The 20,982-nt window shown below is 54.3% G+C and overlaps 1 protein-coding gene across 2 annotated transcripts in view; it reads right to left on the bottom strand.

Annotated features, from left to right (window-relative positions):
• The window catches only part of STRA6 (signaling receptor and transporter of retinol STRA6), a 48,068-nt gene extending 29,538 nt beyond the window's left edge, over positions 1–18,530 (bottom strand). The window contains exons 1-3 of one of the 2 annotated variants that reach the window (XM_047738901.1): positions 18,526–18,530; positions 12,684–12,688; positions 690–763 (exon numbers count right to left, since the gene is read on the bottom strand). The gene's annotated coding sequence lies outside the window, so the exon portion shown is untranslated. Of the gene's footprint in view, positions 1–689; positions 765–12,683; positions 12,689–18,525 lie in introns of those variants that run through there. The other variant, XM_047738900.1, reaches the window with a different exon arrangement.
• Positions 18,531–20,982: the final 2,452 nt, after the last annotated feature.

Raw genomic sequence — 20,982 nt, 5'->3', positions numbered from 1 at the left:
GGCAGTGACTGAGCTAGAAGTCTTCCCAGAGATCTTCCCTCTTCCTACCCTCTTTGTACACACAGAGCTCACAGGTCCTTGCCCAGAAACTGCCCTTTTCAGGGTTTGGACTCTGCTCCCTTCTGTGGTTAGGGACCCTGTCTGGGACCCAGTCCCTGAAGTTCGGCAAAGACCCCCAGAGTTGGTTAAAACACCTGCCTGAGACATACCTCTCAGCATTCTGTCTGATAAGAATATAGCAGAAGCTCTGCCCACTGGTGCCTACCGGTGGGTGCGTCTGCCACTATCTCCCATCTGGCTCCTTTCTCTCTTTCTTTGTCCTGTCCTTCTGCTGCCAGTCTGTCCCAGTCCATCAGTCTCTCTTGCAATCCCTGTTACTTTCTCTCTCTATCCCACCCTCACCTGGTCTGGCTCAGTCTGCCTGTCTCCCACCTTTCTGTCCCTCCTTCTACCTTTCTGTCTCTGCCTCACTCTCAGTCCATCTCTGTGTCTCTCCCTCTCTCTAATCTGTCTTTCCCTTTCTGTTCTTCCCTCCCGCTCTTCGTTTTGTTTTTCTCTCTGTCTCTCTGAGCCTGACGGTGAAGCTGGTCTCTCCGCCTAAAGGTTCCAGGCGGCACCTTTTCTCGGGCTTTCTTGAGTGCTTAAGTAGTGCTTCCCCTGCCCGCTCCTGTCTCTCCCTCCCTGCTTACCTGTCCCGTCTGGCTCCAGTGCAGAGAGAAGGACTGGTGCTGGTCTCTGCACCCCCCAGAGTCTGCAGGGAGCCCTTGGAGCTGGTAGCACAGTGGAGCGACCATAGGAGGCAAAGGTCGGTGCTGCTGATGCTGTCAGAGACACTAGTGCCCTTTGCTTTCTGCTACCTCAGGAAATGTATCCCTTCTGAACCAGGAAGAGGGGCTGTCAGACAAGCCCAGGGGTCACAGGTGCAGCCCCAGCTCCTGCCAGCTAGAGGGCTGCAGGCATGACCTGAGACTCGCAGGACAGTGCTCCGTGCCAAAGCCTGGAGCAGGAGGCCAGGAAGGGGAGGCTAAGCAGCCCGATGGTGCCAGAGACATGGAGATGGGATCCAAGTTACCACTCAGAAGGGAGAGTCTCAAGGCAGCCAGACCCCGGCCCTAACCCCCACTATCAGTGTGGGGAAGAAACCAGACTTCTCATTTTGCCTTTACCAGTTACTGAGTGACCACAAAGAGGCTCTTTCCTCCTCTCGGCCTGTTTTCCTATCTGTGCAATGGAAAGGGGCTGCCATGGCTCGCTTTACCAGTGCTGAGTCCAAGATTCTATCACCCTGTAGGTTTCTGGTGCTGTGACTCGAAGGGAGTGGGCCCGGGACTGTTCCATTGGGGGTGGGGAGGGGGCAGCGGCAGGAGGGGAGAGGCTGCTGGAGGGAGGAGGCTGGCTACTGAAATCACAACACTGGCCTGTGAATCAGGAGGCCTGAGGTCCAGGTCCATCCCTTCACTCCTCGACCTGATCTCTCTGAACCTCTCTTCCCCATCTGTAGAAGGGGATAATTGTGCCAGCACTATTGGGAGGATCCAGGAACTCACAGATGTTCCTGCTGGGAGGATTCAGCTCTGAGCAGAGACCAGGGATTCAAGGGGGGAGCTGGAGATGGCTCCCTGAGGATGGGGATGGGCCCACATCCTGGGGAAGAAAGAAGACTGGAGGGCTCCACTAAGGTTTTTCATGCTGGGGCCCAGGAGGGAACCCTGGAAGTCAGCGCTTCTGCCTCCCATTCTCACCCACACCCTGACCTTTTCTGACTCCTGCAGGAGCCAGGCCTCTGCCTGCAGTTTCACTCTTTTGAAAACCACAGAAGGTGGACTCAGGGAGGCAACTAGGAGTAGAGAGAATCCTGGGAAGGGAGTAGGGAACTGGTCCTGGTCTGCTACCCCAGGCTCAGTGTTTCCATCTGTAAAATGGGAGCACTATCCAGCCCTGACCTGATAAAATTCACTGAGGTTTCCAGACTTTCTTTGTAGAACTGAGGCCAGGCCCAGAGGAGCCTAAGCATTAGGAACCACTACCTCCTGGGGCACTTGGGTGGCTCAGTTAAGTGTCCAACTCTTGATTTCGACTCAGGTCATGATCTCAGGGTTCATGGGATTGAGCCCCATGTTGGGCTCTGTGCTCAGTAGGAGTCTGCTTCTCTCCTTCTCCCTATCCCTCTCTGCCCCTTTGCTCTCTCTCTCCTCTCTCTAAAGTATATAAATAAATAAATCTTTTTTAAAAATCTTGATGAACAAATAACAAAAAAAGAACCCCTACCTCCTGCCCTGCCACATACCCCTGTTTTCCCGGTGGGGCACCAGCCTGCCCAGTGAGGCACCAGGATGCATCCCTGAGTCCAAGCATGAGTCAGGAGCCCAAAATGCTCTTCTGTTCTCTCACATGGAATCCAGTTGAAGTAGCGAAAGCACCATTTCTTATTCTTTTCCGTATAAGCAAAAGCTGGGTCGGGTTTGAACATCCACTCATTTAACCTTTCATTCATTCATTCATTCATTCACGCACTCATTGATTTACTCAATAATCCTTTAATGGTCCCCCAGGTACCTATTCCTTGCTCGGCCCTGGCCTGGACACACAGACATGATCCCTGAAAGAATATTCTGCCCAGCATGGCAAGTCATTATCTGAGACAGAGGAGGAAGGTGCAGAGTGGGGCAGAGGAGGGAGTCCCAGACCCAGTTCCAGCAGGATGCATGGGGTGACAGCAGGTGTGGCTGGGCGGTTGGGGCAGAGGGACAAGCACCTGCAAAGGCAGGGGAGGGGAGACAAGGGGCCTGGGGCAAAAGTAAGCCTTCCTGGGCATTAGGCTAAGTGAAATAAGCCAGTCACCAAAGGTCAAATACTGTGTGACTCCACTTAGATGGGGAGCAATCACATTCATAGAAACAGAAAGCAGAAGGCAGTTGCCAGGGGCTTGGAGCAGGGAGGAATGGGGAGCCGTTGTTTAATGTGTGTAGAGTTTCAGTTTCATAGGATGAGAAGAGTTCTGGAGACAGGCTGTGCAATATTCTGAATGTACTTAACAGTTGCTGAATGGCACACCTAGAAATGATTAGGATGGTAAACTTTACATTATACCTCTTTTGCCATAATTTCAAAAGGTAGCTATACACACACATACCCCAAAAATGAGCCTTTCCCAGAGACTGAGTTGGGAAGGGGAGGCTGGATGTGGGAGGGATGGGAGACCCTTAAAACCATGCTGAGACCACCATGGACACCCCAGACATTTTATAGAAAGTGGGAGGGAGGGGAAGAAGAGAGGAAAGCAGGAAGAGGGATGTGTGGCATGGCTCGGGGTAAATCGACTAGGAAGAACAGTCGTGTTCATGGGATCTGCTTGAAGGGACTTGGGGCTGGGTACAATGCAGAGGTTGGCCCCAGGGCAGAAGGGAGTGACTCCCGTCTTGTAACATCTCTGGGGGTCACTTCAAACATGAAAGGGAAGAGAGCTGTTTTGGTTGAATCACTGAATCTCCTTCGACCTTGTAGGGGAAAACCATGGCTTCTAGACCCAGATTGGTTGGTCAGGCCCAACCATTGAGGCTAAGGTTTCCAAGTGGCCTCTCTTCCCCCAAATGGCCAGACTCTGGGCTTTCTCCCTATGACTTACAGAGTTGCAGACTGCCAGAGCTGTAGGAAGACCTAGCACCCAACTCAAACTTATGGTACAAATGAGGCCACTGACACCCAGAGAGGGAAAGGGATCCACCCAAGTTCACGTGCAAGTCAAGAGACTAGAACTCTGGTCTTCTAAACCCTCGTTGCCTCAATTTCTCCTTGGGCAAATCTGAAGGAACTGGATTCTAATCATTGCAAAGAAGCCTACCACATACACTGGGACTCTTGGTAGGGCTGGCCAATGCCATCTTTAGATTGGTTATCTTTTATTTGGTGGAAATGACACATCCCACTAAGGTGACTTCAAATGAAGTCTAGAGTGAAATCTATGCTAATGATACCTGTGGTTCTTGGACTCAGAACTGTACTTGTGCAGTTTCAGGATACAGAAGCCCATGAGAATATGAATTTCCATCTTCGATCCAGTCCCAGGACAAGTTTAGTACAGGAAAATGTAGTGATAGGTACAGATCTCAGCTCAGGTTACTTGCTAGCCATGTGATCTGAGATTTTCTCAGCCTCAGAGTCTTCATCTGTAAAATGGGAATGATTATATCTATATCACAGAGCCACATAAAGTGCCTGGTGTGCCATAGCTGCTCAATGAAGAGTATTGTAAATGATGATGATGATGATGATGATATTGGAGGTGAAGATGGTGGTGATGGTGGTGATGGTGATGATGGTGATGACGATAGTGATGGTGATGGTGGTGGTGATGGTGATGGTTGTAATGATGGTGATAACAATGGTAATGGTAGTGATGGTGATGATGGTGATGGAAATAGTAATGGTGGTGACGATGGTGATGGTGGTGATGGTGATGTGATGGTAATAGCACTGGTGGTAAAGTTGATGATGGTGGTGATAGAGATGGTGGTGATGGTGATGGTAGAGATGAAGAGTGAAGAGTGTTCAGAATTTCCCCTCTCCTGTTGGGTATCAGCAGGACCCAGGCTCAGGAAGGATGGATTCCAGTTTGACAACTCTTTAGTGTAAGAAGCTTTGGGCTCTCTATAAAGTGAAGCTGTGCCCGATATTGTGAGTTTTGATTACAAGGTCAGACTGGTTCCAGAAGCAGGTGCTAAGGCCATGCTCCCAGAGAACAAATACTGTCCCTCTTCCCTTGAGACTTCCCCCAATTCACCAACTCTTGGGAATGAATAGGCATATAGAGAAAGGCTCTCCCAGAAATGGAAAGTCCTGAGAACCTCATACCCTATGCTCCCCACACCAGTACTCCTCATCCCTGACCCTGCACGAGTTCTCTCACAGAATTATCATCTTCTAATATATATTATAATTTACTTATTTCCTCTATTTTGTGCCTGTTTCTATCTGTCCCAATCTCCCTCCCCCAATAGAAGAGAAACTTCAGGAGGGCAGGAACCTTCATTTGTTTCACTGCTGTATTAGAAATGCCTAAGATGGTGCCTGGCACACATTAGATGCTCAATAAATATTTGTTGAATGAACAAAGGCTAAAAGGGAGGGATCAATGTCAGCCTTTGTTCCCCCACGACTGATCCAGCTTCCTGGCTTGTTACCTGGTTTCTCCTCAAACAAACAGAAAGAGTTGGGGCCTAACCTTGAGCACCCAGTGTACAGGCTTTCAGACTGGGCTCAGGCTGGGGCTGTGGGAGGAAGGGGGCAGTGCCTGGGGGTCAGTCCTGGGGGGTCAGTCCCCAGCAAGTTCATGGCCTTCAGGGGGCCTGAACCCTGGGTCCCTGCATCCCTGAAGAGCCAGAGGCTGAAGGCTGAGGAGAAGATACTGGATCTGGAATTTGAAGTCTTAAGTGTGGGGTTTAACGAGGAGGGCAGATATGCCCTGCGGCTGACAGCTGAGAACCCCCTGCAGGCTGGCTCTGGGGCTGGGGTACAGTTGCAGGTAAATGATGGGGATCCCCTCCCTACCTGCTCTGTTGTCACTGACATCATCAAGCAGCAGGATCCTGGCCAGAGCCTCACCCTCACCAGGAACAAGTTTGTCTTTACTTTGCCCAAAGGTACGAAGTACGGTGGTGGTTGCGGGGAGAGAAGGGTCTTATTAACTCCTGCCCCCACCAGTCAGGGACCCCAGGGAGCCTCAGGGAACCTGGGAGGGTCAGGGTCAGAACTTCAGATTGGATCCCAAAGTTCTGTCTGTGTGATCTTGGACAAATGCCGACCCTTCATGAGCCCCTGCCTCCTTCAGTGTGACAGGGGGACACTGATGCTGGTCACACAGGTTGGGTGAGGAGGAAATAAAAGGACAGATGAGGAGGAGCCTGGGTGGCTCAGTTGTTAGGCGTCTGCCTTCGGCTCAGGTCATGATCCCAGAGTCCTGGGATCGAGTTCCGCATCAGGCTCCCTGCTCAGCCGGAAGCCAGCTTCTTCCTCTCCCACTCCTTCTGCTTGTGTTCTAGTTTTAGTATATGTGCTGCTGAAGCGAACACTCCTGCTTATGTTCTCTATTTTGCTATGCCTCTGTCAAATAAAATCTTAAAAAAAAATAAAATAAAAGGACAGATGAGGAATGGCTTTGTAAATTTACAAGAGCTGAGTACCTAGCAGGTTTGGGGGCAGTCCTGCTGGATGTCACACTGAGTAACACTGGAGCCACGGTACTCAGTGCCCAGCCCCGAACACCACTGGACTGCAGGTATGGGGGTGGACAGAGAGGTGGAGACCCGCGTCTGGCCTTCAGTAGTTTCCAGATTAGGTACAGAGGTGGGCATCTCAAACAGAGAGCAGTTAAGTGGTCTGGAAGGAGCAGAAGATCCACGCCTAGACTGCGAAGCCATGTAGGAGGGCTTCTTGGAGGAGAAGGGATGTGAGGGAACGGGGAAACCAAGTCCCAGGCCTTCAGGTGGCCAGAGATCAGGGACAGGTTGAACTCTTCCCTCCACGTAGCGGTACTCGGGACCATGTCGGCGGCTAAGAGCCCTGCACTCCCCGCATTGGCAGAAGGAGGGGTGAGAGGTGGGGCCCCGAGACGTGTCAAGGCATCATCTGCTGGGAAAGCTTAGCCAAGCCCACTCCCACTCAAAGGGCAGGCCGCCCAGGTTTCCCCGAGGGCCCTGCCAGTCATTCCTACCCCTACCCGGGGCAGGCAGGGAGTCCCCAGACCCTGCCGCTGACCCCACACCTCCCTTCTCCAGGGTTCTGCAAGAACGACTGGCAGCACGACGCGCATCTGCGGGTGGAGGCGCTGCGGCTGGGCGGGGTCTCAGGACGCCCCGCCCAGAAGGTGGGCGAGGCCATCTTCCCGGTCTTCCCGCGCCCGGACCAACCCCGCATGAACCTGTGGGCGCGGGAGCACGAGGACCTGTACCGCTACCGCGGCAGCCTGGCCCTGCTGCGTGCCAGTGCTGACACCACGGCCCGCCACTGCGGGGGCCTGGCCTACAGTGTGGCTTTCCGAGAGCACCGGGGCCCTCAGCCTCCAGCCCTCAACTGCCCCCCGGGGGCCGTCTCGCCAGAACCCCTGTCACCCCTCCCAGAGCCCCAGCTGCCCGGGTTGCAGGTGGGTGTTCGTTGGGACCCACCTCAGGTTCTGGCCTCCCCTCCCCCAACCCCCTATTAGAAGACCCAGAGTCTCTGATAAGCCTGACTGTCCCCCAATCCTACTGAGCAGAGCTGCAGAACTTCCTAGGATGGCCTCATTCAGTTCTGGGGAAACTGCATCACCCTTTGAGTGAGGGTGGAGGCAGGAAGTCTTAGTTTGAAGGGGATGACAGAAAAATGGGGCAAAGCCCACACAGAGAAGGGACACCACTGTGAGGGGTTCCTTTTGCCCAGTGGATGAGTGTCCCCTGAGAGCCTTTTGTCCCCAAGCTCAGTCTCATGTGTTGTTACTATGTTTTGAAGGAGGCCCGAAGTGACCACAAGACAGAAGTCTGTGTGCGTCCACCTTCAAACCCCTCCAGCTCCCACCATGGCCAAGAGGGACTCAGCCCTGAACCGGGATCCTGGCAGCCTCAGACCCAAGTAAGAGAGTCCTGTCCTTGTCCAAGCCAAAGGAGCCTTTCCCAATGTGGTTGTCGTCCTGCAGCCAGGCAGTGTGTCTGGTAAGCCTCTAAGCCAGCAGAGGCGAAACCTAGTAGAGCAAGCAGCAGCCCATTTCATGGCCATGAAACTGAGGATCATGCCCCACGATGCTTGATTCCAATGAATACCAATGACATTTCCTGGGGGACTCTACACGGGTGCATGGGATCCAAAGCTAGGTCAGTCCCAGAGCTCACGGGCCACCTAGCTGGAAGACAGTGGACACAGTGTGGCCATTGTATAGTCCTGTGAGGCGTGTGCTGGAAGGGGTGCTCTGGTGAGGGAGTGCATAGGCTACGCTCCTCAGAAAAACTGTCATTTGGGAGATGAGTCTTTCATTCATTCATTCACCCATCAGACATTTAAGTGCTGACTCTGTCAGACCCTCTACTAGTTCCGGGCTCTGGGGAGGGTATTCCAGGAGGAGAGACCAGAATAAGCTGGCCAAGAAGAGGGAAAGGGTCTAGCTGGCAGCAGGATTTGGAGCTGAGTTTGGAGCCCAAGGCGCTTTGCTTTTCCTGCAGATCCTCTCTCGGGTGGTGGGCAATGCCGTGGTCTGGGGCTGCAGTGGAGCCCAGGGTAGTGGGCTGATCGAGTTCAGGGAGGGCTGATGGGCTGGGGAAAGAGGAGGTGATCGGGGTAAGATGGCAATTGAGCAAGGTGGATATTCGATTCAGGAGGCAAGGGGGGAGAAAGTTCGGGAGAAAGAGACACCATGAGCTGTGGTTTAGACAGAGATCTGGCAGCATGTGCCTAGAGAACTGGAAGGAACCCAGAGGCCAGTTTCTCTTGCCGGGTCTCAGCCTGTTACGTGGACCCCAGGTCTCAGCCTGTTAGAGGGACCACTTTGGCCTCTGTTCATTCATTCATTCAATTCATTGGTTAGTCCATTAACAAATACTGGTAAAAAAAAAAAATTGAACAAATACTTCTGACACCTACTGTAGGCTGGGGGCTGAGAACACTGCTTGCGAGGGAGTTGGAGCATCCCTGGGTCCTTATGTGACATTCTCCTCTCTCAGACTCCAAGCTCCCTGACTTCGGGCCCCTGGCCCCTCTGTCCTAGTTTTTCATGGGGCTAGATACACACACCAGAGGCACGGAGCTCAGGGAGAAGTGGTCCCCTGCTCTCTGTGACCAGCCTGAGCCAGCCCCCCACCCCTACCCCACAGACCATTTGCTGGGGGTGGTGTGGAGGCTGCAGAGAAGGGGGGCCTTGGGGTGGCAGAGCCATCCTCAGCAGGTCTAATTTCTGTTATTTAATGCCATCATCTCCCTGCCATTCTCCCTCTTAAAGTGTCAGATGTCTGCTTCCACCAAGACAAGAAAATGGCTTTCAAGGGAGAGAAAAATAGCTTCCCTCCTGGGGGGTCAGCAATCACAACCCTGAGGACAGGGCCAGGAAATTGGTGGGGGACAGACAATGCCGCGGGGTCCTTCAGAGGAAAGGGGCTGCCTTCTTTCAGCTCAGGTGAAGGAGGAAATCAGGCACATTTCTGGAGCTGGGACTTGGAGGCTCAAAGACACAGTTAGAAGGATAGCAGCAAGACTGGGGTTGGAGCCGCAGGCGGTCCTGCCTTCCTGTGGCCTGCTCCCTGGGGAAGTGGTTGTGGCCTAGAACCATGGGGATCCTTGAAACCCCCCTCCCTCCCTTCTTTGCAGATGGGGAAAATGGAGCCCAGAAGGGAAGGACTTCACCCAGCTCTCTTGGGCTCTCAACTGAAGAGGAGAGAAAGACAGTTGAAGGTGGGGGTAGGGTGAGTGATGAGAAGAGGCAGTGAGCCGGAAGGATGGAGAGAGGAGACTGCATTCATTGCATTCAGTTCAGGGCCAGGAATGGATTTCTGGGCTCAAGGTCACTTCCTCCAGGAAGCCTTCTCTGCATTGATTTTGTTCCTTCCGGAATATCTTCAGTCTTGTCTGCATCAGGCATTTCAACCATTGAATCTATTCAATTTACAACTTTATTGTAAACTCACAAGTTGTTCTCCAACTTGTGTGTTAGTTTTTAAACCAGAACTGATCATGGTCATGGGATGAATGTGGAGTAAGGGGCAGAAGGCAGGGAATTAGGAATGAAATAATCAAGAGGGAGCCGGCAGCAGGAGGCGGGGCTCCAAGGGAGCGTCAGTGACTGATTTTGACTCTGAACCACCATGCTCCTCAGCCACAGCCCACAGGATTCAGAGCCAAAAATGACACACTAAAGCTGGCTACAGCATTTCCACAATCCCGAGACTCTGCCGGGACAATCAATCCCCCCACACTCACATTATGTGGACAGTGAACACCTTCCCTTCTCCAGTCCTCAACTTTCCCCCTGTGTGCTGTGGGTCGAGGGCATAGCTCCTGCAAATATTTCCAGCAGGTACAGCCCAACTCCAGGATAGAGATCACTCCCCAGGCCCCTGACCCAGGGATGGGAGACTGGGGTGCACAGGCAGGGGCTAGAGTGGGGGACTCTCCTCGTGCATGGGTCTCGGGGTCCTTAGTGACTTTCTTTGTGGGCAGAGTTCCACCAGACTCATCCTGTCTTCTGACACTCCCTCCTTATCCTCTTGCCAGGTTTAAGACCACATGGCTGTGCCACCCTAGTACCCCCAAGGCCCTTCTTCCCCCAGAGTAAAAGGGAGTTTATCTGACCAGAATGAGGGTGGCCTGTCTGGTGCTGGGCAGAGAGGGTCCTGGAAGGTGAGGGAGGCAGCAAGGGGCAGGCCACAGTGTCAGGTCATGACTCTGTCTCAATTTTTTTAATGGGGGCACAAAGCCTCCTGGGGGGTTGGAGGGCAGGGGAGGCCACCACAGCCTTGGGCCTGAAGCCGCTGAGCCCTCAGGGGCTGCATCGCTCACTGGACCTCTCTAAGAGATCCTGAAGGTTTAAGGACAAATTCCCACAGGCAGAGCTGTTCCACAGAGAAATCTTGGGCTGGAAATTTCTGGAAACATGAACTTAAAAATGCCTTGCTTATAGCTCTGGGAGCAGTCCTGGGGGCTCCTTCACTCTGCAAGCAAGCGAGCATCCTCCCACTGGAGCGGGAGCTGGGGAGGGGAAGGTGTGGGGGACTCCCTCCCCCCACTCCTGCCCTGCATTTACCTCTTCCAAACAATCACAGTTTTGTTTCATGGAAACGATTCTGTTCCCCAGGAGCCTTTTAAATGACGCTTTCAAGGGTCTTTTTTCGTATTCTTTCCATTTAAAACACCTTTTTTTTTTTTCCCCCTTTTTGCCCCGGAGGGGGAAAAAAGAGAAGAAAAAGCTAATAAAGCAATCACCAAATGCTGAGCACCTGGCTCCAAGCCTGTGGCTTCTGACTGTGGCTTTGGCATCAGCAGGCTGGGGCTTTCATTAAGAAGTAGAGGGGAACAGAGCTGGCAGTGGCTGACCCTGCCCCCTCTGCCCTCTGTCCCTACACCTCTGGCTCTGGTTCTCTCCCTTTGTTCCCTCCCTCCCAGTCTCTCTCCACCTCTCCTTTCCGTTCTCCCCTCCCACACCCTCTCCGATCCCTAGGATCCCCATTGGGGCAGCACTCCAGGCCGGCACCCTCCCCGTCCTCAGCACCGGCTTTCTGCCTCCGGCCAGCGCACTCCATGTCTTCACTCTCCTCCCCTCTTTACTCTTTTAAATTCATCGTGCCTTTTATGGCTCACTATTGCAGATGCAGTTTCTATTGCCCTGGAGACTGGAATGGTTCAAGCCGAGAAAGGCTCACAATGTGGATTTAATTAACTTTACTGCCCCGTTCATCTCACAGTGGGGATCTGGCCTGGTGGGGGGACCTGGCCACCTCTTTGCTCCCAGTGTCCTTCCCTTTGCTCAAGCCTCTTCGCCTCAGTGTCAGACCTTTGGTGCCTCCCCCAGTCGGCTTCCGGCACCTAGAGAAAACTCCCTTTCTGCTACTCCCTCCCACTTCTCTGTTGGAGGAGGATGCCCAGGGCCCATTTCACAGGTGGGGAGACAGAGGCTCCAGAAAGCAGTGCTCCGGCTGCTACTAAGAGGTGGGAGGTGGGAAAGGTGAGAACAGGTTAGACCTGCTGGAGCCCTCCCAGGCTATTGTCCCTAGTCCCTCCGTGCTGGGATCCCCCTGTCGCCCTTCCTCCCTCCCTCCCTTCCGGAGCCCCATCAAATACAGGGGATTGGAGCAGGTCAGCTCCTCCTTGCAAATGAGGCAGTTTTATAGGCTTTAGAAAAACACTCCGATTGTTCCCTCAATTACCCCGAGCGGATTGAATATATTAATCTCTCTCTTAACTCGAGTGAGACTTGGCTGCTACCCTCCCCCAGCCACCAGCACCCCTCTAGCGGCTCTTGGCTGGAGCGCTGGAGCGACTCCCAGCCCCTGGCCTTCCTGGCCCCGGCCAGGTCAGCCTGGGTCCAGGCAGCATGGTCTTGCTGCACACACGCATGCACACAAACACACACACACACACCAGGCGGACAGCTGCTTTATGTTTCTCTATCAATTTTCATTGATTCCCTCCTTTGTGGCTATTTGGAAGAGCCTTTTCCTTGAGTAAACTTGATGGGGGGTGGGAGGCAGGGGAGGGGATTGCAGGCAGCTCCCCCTTCTGCTCCTGTGACAACTGCCTCCAGCTTAAACACACTGTGCCTCAGGCAGCTGAGCCCCCGTTAAAAGCTACCTGAGGTTTCCCTTTGTAGCTCGATTTTCTTTTATTTCAGGGGAACAAAGGCTCTGTCAAGGCGTTCCCAGAGAGCGCTGTCACCCACTCGGGGAGGGGTGCAAACCCTCGCCTGTCAGTGATGGAGGGCTGAGGCTGGCAGGAGAGGCAGGGTTGGCTGGAGCTGGCCCAGGGGCAAGGACAGGACCAGCCCCCTCAGGAAGAGAAAGGCCATCAGCTAAATATACCACAATCACCCTCCAGGCCACCTGGTGGCCCCTCTCCTTCTCCTGTGGCACTGAAGAAAGACTGTGTCCGTAGGGACCTTTGAAGGAGAGCTCAGAGCTCCCTGGACACAGGGGATAAGACCTGAAAATGCAGGGATCCCATATTTATGTCCTTGCCAAGCCTGTCCTTCAGGCCCACCCAGCCTGATTTCCAAGTCCCCTCTGTATGCCTGTGGAGTCCTACCCGGGTTCCGGAGCTCAGCAGGATGAGGGTGAAGAAGTCTGGGGTTCAGGTAGCTGACAGTGAGAGGCAGGTGGGCTGGGGTCAGACGGACCTGGGCTCGGGTCAGTCTCCGCCATCTGTTTGGCAGCTGTGTGGCCTTGTGTGGATTACATAACTTCCTCGGCCTCCGGTTCCACATCTGTAAAATGGAGGAGAGCGCTCCTCAAGTCCTCTGTTACTGGGAAGAGAAACGAGCTAGCTTACTTACCGTTGGCCCTGCCTTGCAGGAAGTGTAAAATAAGTGATGTCTAGATTGGACAAAACTGCTAGGTCGGGCCTCAGGTTCTGCATCTCGAAAATAGGGCTGCTCCTTCTTCCCTGGCTGGCCTTCCACGGGAGGGGTGATGGGAACTTGTGAGCCCCCACCCTGGGACCTGGACACCAGGTTTTGGAGTAGAGAAGGCCAGCCCAGCCCGGGTGCTAGCCTCCCATTAATAGATTGTTGTACGGAGCTCTCGCCGGTTGGCCCGGCTGCCCTCCCCCATCTCTGTCTCCCCCCCCACCCCCCCCACCCCCGCCTGCCAGGGGCTACTGCTGACTCACACCTCTTGGAGGCTGTGTGTGTGTGTGTGTGTGTGTGTGTGTGTGTGTGTCAGAGAGAGAAAGAGAGAGAGAGAGAGATGTGTCTGGTGAGAGGGAGATGAAGCGGAAGGGGGTGCCTGCCTCTGATCTGTCCTTCCAGCCAGCCCAGGGGAGGGAACTGTGGTGTGCTTCTCATTTCCAGAAATTACCTTCCCAGTGAAGTAAGAAGGGAGGAGGGGCGGGAGGGTCTAGTTATCTGGCCTTTGATGGTCATCTTATGCTTTTTTCCTTCTCTCATACTCCGGAAGGTGGATGTGTCCCCAGCAGACACTCCTGAACACAGACACCCTCACAGATATGTGAATGTACACAGACACGCCCCCCCATCACATCCTGGACGCACAGAGACCCTCCCCATCACAAAGAGAGAGCCACAGCAACTCAGTGACTTTCACGCACTTTCACACCCAGAGATGTACCTCCTTGGACTTTCCTGGCTTCATCTCTGTACAGAGCCCCCCAAGTGCAGCCTCTACCAGAGAAGAAAGAGTCTTGGAGACATGGCATGTGTGATGTATGAGGTGAAATTAGAACTGTGTGTGAAACCAATCTTACAGGGCTGATCTTTAATAAGACAGTGGATGGGGGAGGGCTGTGGGGAAGGAACACTGATAGGATCCAGCCAGCCTGACCTGGGCCAGGTCAGGGGTTGGCCTGTCAGGCCTGGTCCTCGTTCTGCAGGGGTCCTGGGCTCAGGAGCAGCTGAGGCCAGCAGGGACCAGCCCCTTCCACAGACAGATGGAGAATCTGGTTCTGACAGCCTGCCCTAGAGTTCCATAGACCAGCCTCTCTGGGCCTGTGTTGCTCATCCATCCATCCATCCATCCATCTGTCCATCCATCCGTCTGCCTGTTCATCCATTCCCCCAGCAGCAAACAAGGTAGCTGTATCCCCTCAGGCCTTGGGGAGACACCAGGCTGGGTAAGGAGAGGCAATAGGAGAAGGACAGTGGCTCTCCAAGATGACCGTGAGGGCTGCTGGGACCTGGCGAGGAAATGGTGGCATGACTGCGTGGTACAAGGACTCGTTCTGCCATAGGAAAACAACTTCTGGCCAGGACTCAGAAGACCTTGGTCTAGGATCCTATTTTTTAGTTGCAGTTTCTTAGTTTCTTAGTTGTAACTTGGAGTGAATCACTTGACCTCACTGGGCCTCAAGTTCCTCACCTGTACAATGGGCAGAGCAGTGCCTACTGACGGTGAGGTTGTGAAGTCAGGTGAAGAAGAGGGTGAGAAATTGTCTGGTTCATGAAAACCCACTTCACAAATGTCAGGGGGACCTCTGATCCCTGCCTCAAAGAATGGGTGGGATTCCGAGAGAGATTGGGCAGAATGGTTTTCGAGTGGAGAGGAAAATGTGAGCAAAGGTGTGGCAGCAGGAATGTGGAGGACTGTGAGGGAACAGCAAGCAGAGAGAACGGAAGAAGTGGGGAGGGCATGTTTGTGGGATGGGGAGTTGCAGGGATACCAAGGGAACGGAGGGCAGGTGTGCCGGCTCCGTGGACCCCGAGCCCTCTGCCGTCACCCATTTGCCTGGGCTGCTCCGAGCCAGGCTGGTGAAGGGGGGACTCGTGAAGTCCTCTGAAGTATCATAATGGTCTTGGGAGGGGACGGGGAGCTTTCATAATGTCCATTTTCTGGAGCAGGAAACGGAGCCCTTAAAGGAGATGAATGGCCTACCTAAGGCTTCCCATTACATCAGTAGCAAAGCCAGGCTAGAATTCAGCCCCCCACCCCCATATTTGGGTTTCTCAGGCTCAGCAATCAGTACAGTGGCAGGAATGACTTGCCGCGCGTTCTTTCCCAGGGAGACTCTTACTTCAATGGGCTTTCTAGATGACATGTCAGGATAGAGGGGAAGCAGTTTTGGGGAAAAGGTTTTTTCTGGTGGCCCCCATATGGCACCAAGTCCAGCCAAGACGGATTCCTGAGTCTTAAATTGATCCCAACCAGTCATTGTACTCATGGTGCTGGGTGGTTTGGGAGCAGGACTGGGGATGGGGTTGGGGCTCTCAGTGGCTCAGAGTCCCCAGGCAACCCTTCCGGACCCACTGGAGTTGATAGACGACACTGAGAATAAAAGTGTTGCATAAACAGTCCCAGGACAGAATCCAGCCCTTTCCCAACCCCAGGGGTGAGAGAGAGTTACAGACAACCGAGAGGTGCAGGGGATAAACAAGGGACTTTGGACTCAGAGCCCAGGCTCTGCCCCATACTGGGTGTTCCTGATCAAGTCACTCTTCTGACCCTTTGTTTTCTCCTCTGTGAAATGGGGGTAATGATGCTGACTTTGCAGCATGATTGTGAGGCTTAAATCGTCTGCTAGCCTGACTGTAATTTGGGGGCATTTCCTGGAGGAGAGGAGATTCCAAAGACTTCCAGAATGGAGACAGAGGAGAAAGTGGATCCAACCTCGGAGGCAGGGGCGGGCAGGACTCACACCCGCAGGCCTTCTGCCACTGCGGGGAGGTACATGATTCCTCTGCACAAGAACTGTCTGTGAAGCTCTGATTCTGTGCCAGGCCTGGCCTCTCAGAGCTCTCCAGGAGACAGGAGAGCGTAGCGAGGCCACTGTGGTCATTAGATGTTGGAGGGGAAGCCACTGGGCCCACCCTGGGGGAAAGGCTGAAGACTTGTCCTTAAACCCCTGCTCTGCCGCCTTCCAGCACCAGGACTTAACCCCTCTGTGCCTCCTTTCTTCCTCTGTCATTTGGGAGATGGTAGGACTCCCCTGACGGGATTGTTGACTTGAATATGCAGTAAATTGAAAGGGTATACTAAATGCCCACAGAACATTAGCTATGGTCCTCGAGCCTGGTGAGTGGCGGCTTGCCAGATAAGGGCGGGAGGGCTGCATTCCAAGAGGGAAGGAACAGCTTAGGCAAAGGCCCAGAGGCTTGGGAGAGCCGTGCTTTCCTTTGGGAACTTGGGGGAGATAGAGGGTGGGGAATAGGGCCCGTTGAGGGGCCACCATGGGGCACACCCAGGAGAGAGAGGGCTGAGTCTGCTCCCACCCCTCCCCCAGCAGGAAGCCTGCCCTTGAATCACTGCTGGGAGGCGGTGGGGGCCTCGCAGAGTGGAGCAGAGGCCCTCTGGTGGGCATGGGGGAGGGGGGTGGGGAGATATTATTTTAATCTTCCTCTTAAAGCATAATTGCTTTTTGTCGGCGGGTGTTCCGGGCGCCGCCTCCCCGAGAGATTGCTTTGCAGGCTCCTGTCCTCCAGGAGACAGGCAGGGCTGGGCCCGCCTGTGCCGCATTAATACTCTGCAAATGCGATTTCATGGCCTTAAATGAGATTAGGGCCAGAGGCTGTGCTCTCTGGTAGAGACGGTGGGCGGTGTGGACAAGGGACCGGGCACTGAGCAGGGAATCAGAGAAGTGGGGGAATCAGGGATCCCAGGCCCACTAGGTCTGCATAAGCAGTTTCCTGTAACCGGAGCTCCTCTGGCCGGCTGGCTCATCCCAGCAGCAGGGCAGGCCCCCCAGACTCCCTACAAGCACATCCATAAGGGCCAGGGCTGTGGTTACAAACACACTGTGCAGTCAGATGGCATGGCTCTGAAGTTCGGCCTTTCTGCTCAAGGCCCTGCCTCTGTGTTCTCATCTGTGAAATGGGAACTAGAGTAGTACCTACCTCATGAGTAGTTGTGACAACTGAGTGAATGTATGCCAAATGTGTGGAGAGGGCCGGCCTCGTAACGAGTGCTTGCTGATTATCAGCTTTGAATATGAGGCTCACACACCAGCTATTTGTGCCCTAGTAAGGGGAGAAGACCACGGAGAGCTTGGACCCTGGAAGATGGAGGGTTATCTAGGGGCAGGCACCATTATCCTAGGCTGAAGTGGGGGCTTCTGAGGACCACGGGAGGAGGAAGGCATCTGATGTTAATGTCGTCCCTCATTCATCCAGTGAGCAGACACCTGGCACCAACTTCATGTCAGGAAACAGCCTGGGCCCCGAGGAGGGACCACCAGGCATAATCCCTGTCCTCAGAGGAGACAGACCCTCTCCCAGAAAAGAATAGCGGGTATGAGCCTGGGCACAGAGAGGCCTACGGGCTGTGGATCCAATGCCCCTGGGTGGGGATGGGGGCGGCAGAGGCAGGTTTCAGGGAAGATTCGCTGGATGTTGTTCCATTTGTGTCTTGAAGAAGCATCATGAATTATTCAGGCTGGCAGAGGGAGGAGGACAGTCCAGGCAGATGGAACCGCATATGCGAAGCCCAGGAAGCTGGAGAGCTCAGAGCCCATTCAGGGGACCGTAGGCATACGATGTGGTTGCAGCATGGGTGTGAGGCAGGGATAGGCTGCCACAAAACTGGAGAGGCCTGGGCGAGCAGACCTCGCTCGAGGCCTTCAGGGGTCTCGTGGGAGAATCTGAATCTCTCCTGGGAGCAGTGGGGCCCTCCTGAAGTGTTTACGGAGGCAGAGGAGGGACTCACTCAGATTTGTGGGTTGGAAGAGCCGGGCTGAGGGGTGAGCCTACTGCTTCCCAAGCCTGAGTGAACCCTGAGTGGACCCCCCACCCCATCTTGGCAGATCTGGCTCCTGCGCTCTCTGAAGGAAGGGAACGGCTGGTGGCCTTCATCGCTTACCCCTTTATTTAGTTCTTTGTTAATGAGTTATTGATTTTTTTTCCAAAGAAAAATGCCCCAAAGCCACGTTGCATCTTTAGCAAACTGATTCATGATGGGAGGATGGGCCCCGGGCGGCCCCCCACGAGAACTCTGGTTACCAACGCTGAGAGGCTTCCTTCAACAAGGCAGTCAATAAACGTGCCTGCTGAGCCAGGAAGGAGGACACACACCCATGACAAGCACCCCAAGTACCCTGTTGTGAAGCTGGGGCCACAGAGGCTCAGGTCAGCACACTCTGGAGTGCTTGTGGAGGAGGCCAGTTTCAGCACCACCTGCCGTGTGCCGGACACCTGCCCCGGCAAGTTGGGTTAGCCTCTGCTTGGCAGGTGGGGAGTTGCAGCCCTGATGAGTCCAGAGACTTGTCCAGACGCCCTCTGCGAGGCAGAGCTGAACCCAGGGCAAGGCAAGGCAGCCTGTGTGTTCATCACTGTAAGAAAAGGAGGGGCCCTCCTGAAGTCAGCCCTCCTTCAGCTGACCAGCGAACCCCTGCTGTATATACCACTCTGGCTGGGGGGACAGGCCGGGCGCTTGGGGAATAGAGACTCTGGAAGAGAGCTGCCTCGGCAGACAACTGCCAAATGCCAGGGAAGGGGCAGGGTTTTGGCTGGGATCCACACCCCTGCCTCAGGCTTAAGACCTGTGAAGGGCGAACTCTGCAAAGAGAACCGTTCAGAGCAGGGGATGAAGGGAGTCAGGAAGGCTTCCTGGAAGAAGTGTCTTTTTTTTTTCCTTTTTTTTTTTTTCAAGATTTTATTTATTTGACAGACGGAGATCACAAGTAGGCAGAGAAGCAGGCAGAGAGGAGGAAGCAGGCTCCCCACTGAGCAGAGAGCCCGATGGATGCGGGGCTCCATCCCAGGACCCTGGGATCATGACCTGAGCTGAAGGCAGAGGCTTTAACCCACTGAGCCACCCAGGTGCCCCTGGAGGAAGTGTCTTGAGCTGGACCCTAAGGACAAATTGAAATGAGGGAGGAGAGCAGGAGCCATTTCTGGTGTGGGGGCTGCCTGGAGAAAGGCACGGCTGTGGGAACAGACCTGGAAGCAGGGTACAGAGTGGATCTGTAGAAGAGGGAAGACTGGGCCTGGAATACTGGAGGAGCGGGGGAGGCTGGATGGAAAGGCTTGAGCACTGGCAGAGGTGCGCACGCAGACAGTGTTTGCTTCTCTGGCCCGGGTCTGCTGGGGAGAAGCTGCCAGGTCCCAGTTTGCTCAGCAAGGAAAAGGAGGAGCATTTTTGGAGCACCCTGCTGAGACTCAGTGCCAGTGCAGTACCCTCATTGCCTCTTTCGGTCCTCATAGCAGCGCCAATTTCCCCACTGTATAAGGAGGGATGCCAGAGCTCAGAGAGGGTTAGTATGTTGAACCAAGGTCACACAGCTATAAGCTGCTGTTTGCTACAGAATCATGCTCCATTTCCCATCATCCTTTGCGTTTGCCCGAAGCCCAATACATTGGCCCAAACAAAATACAGAGAGGGTGGTACGGGGTGGGGAGGAGGGGAGGAGTAGCAGGATAGGGGTGTCGGGGGTGTGCAGAGCCATTGAGGGGAGCAGGACCCCTCCTTCCCCAAGAGCCAGCCTCAGATCCAGCCCAGCCCTCCACAGCTGTGCGCTCCCTAAATGGCTGTGTCTTTTTTTTAATATATATTTTTTATGCAGAAGATTTTTTTTTAAGATTTTATTTATTTATTTATTTATTTATTTATTTATTTATTTGACAGACAGAGATCACAAGTAGGCACAGAGGCAGGCAGAGAGAGAGAGGGAAGCAGACTCCCTGCCGAGCAGAGAGCCCGATGTGGGGCTCGATCCCAGGACCCTGGGATCACGACCCGAGCCGAAGGCAGAGGCTTTAATCCACTGAGCCACCCAGGCGCCCCTAAATGGCTGTGTTTAACCACCCTGGCCAGGCCACGAGGCTGTTCCAAGTGCTCTTTCCCGGGGAGACAGGGATGGTTACCTATTAGCTATGAGATCACCCATTACTCCTCACACTGGAACCTTTCTGAGTCATCAAAGCTTGGCGCTGGCCCCTAGGCATTGGGGGAGCAGGCTCATTGCCCTTGGCTCAGGAGGCAGGGCTCCCCTTACCAGGGAAGGGCGATGAGGCAAGAGGAGGAGTTGGGTAGGCAGGGAGAGAGGTGGGGGGGTCATAGTGTGGTCAAGTAGCAAAGCCGCACGCAGCCCGGGCTGATGGCTATCTTACTGGGCAGGAGGAACCAGTTCTTGGGGGGAGGTTCCTGTGGCACAGGAGTGAGTGTCCCAGGGGTCCCTGGCCCAGGGAACTGGGTAGCCCTCGAGTGAGGTGGTAGAAAGCCCTTCTGGTGGCTGCTGAGTGCACAGGGCTCGTAGCACTCTGGATCAGACCTCCTGGAACCAGTGTCCAGTTGCATTATTTCCTTCCCAGGCAGGAAGGCCAATAGGCTGGGGCTCCAGGGGCACAAAGCTCAGATGCCTGCTAGGGCAGCTGGAGGGGAACCCAGAGCCGAGTCCATGTGGGGCAGCCCCAGGGGCCACGGTGAGTCAGGGAAGGGGCAGAATTTGAGGAGCCTTCTTGAAGCTCTGAGAGCCACAGCACCTCCTTAAACTTGGCTCCGGAATTTCCCCACTGGCCTCTGAACTGGGGCATGAATGGTTCACATGGGCCCTGGGGCAGCACTGGTCCCCTCCCCAATCTGCTGCTGCAGCCTTGGGAACTAACAGGAAGGAGGAGGCACCCCAGGGTGGCTGGGGAACCATCACCAAGACATTCCCCACACATGCGTGCGCCTGATTACTGGTGACAGGACACAACCCTCGGCAGACCTGGGAGGGAGAAAACTGGGAGCGGGACTCCCCGCTTTCATCCCCAGCCATCTGGATGACCTTGGCTGATCTTTACAATTCCAACCATAGGTGAGGCCTCAGCTTTTCTGTCTCTAAATTGGGGAGAGCCACATCCTCCGTGCCTTTCTCTAGACTAGAGGTGGATGG

This window comes from Lutra lutra, chromosome 7 (assembly GCF_902655055.1).
Source record: "Lutra lutra chromosome 7, mLutLut1.2, whole genome shotgun sequence".
Taxonomy (NCBI): Eukaryota; Metazoa; Chordata; class Mammalia; order Carnivora; family Mustelidae; genus Lutra; species Lutra lutra.
Note: the sequence above shows the minus strand (reverse complement) of the source record. Positions and strands in the feature narration are given on the sequence as shown.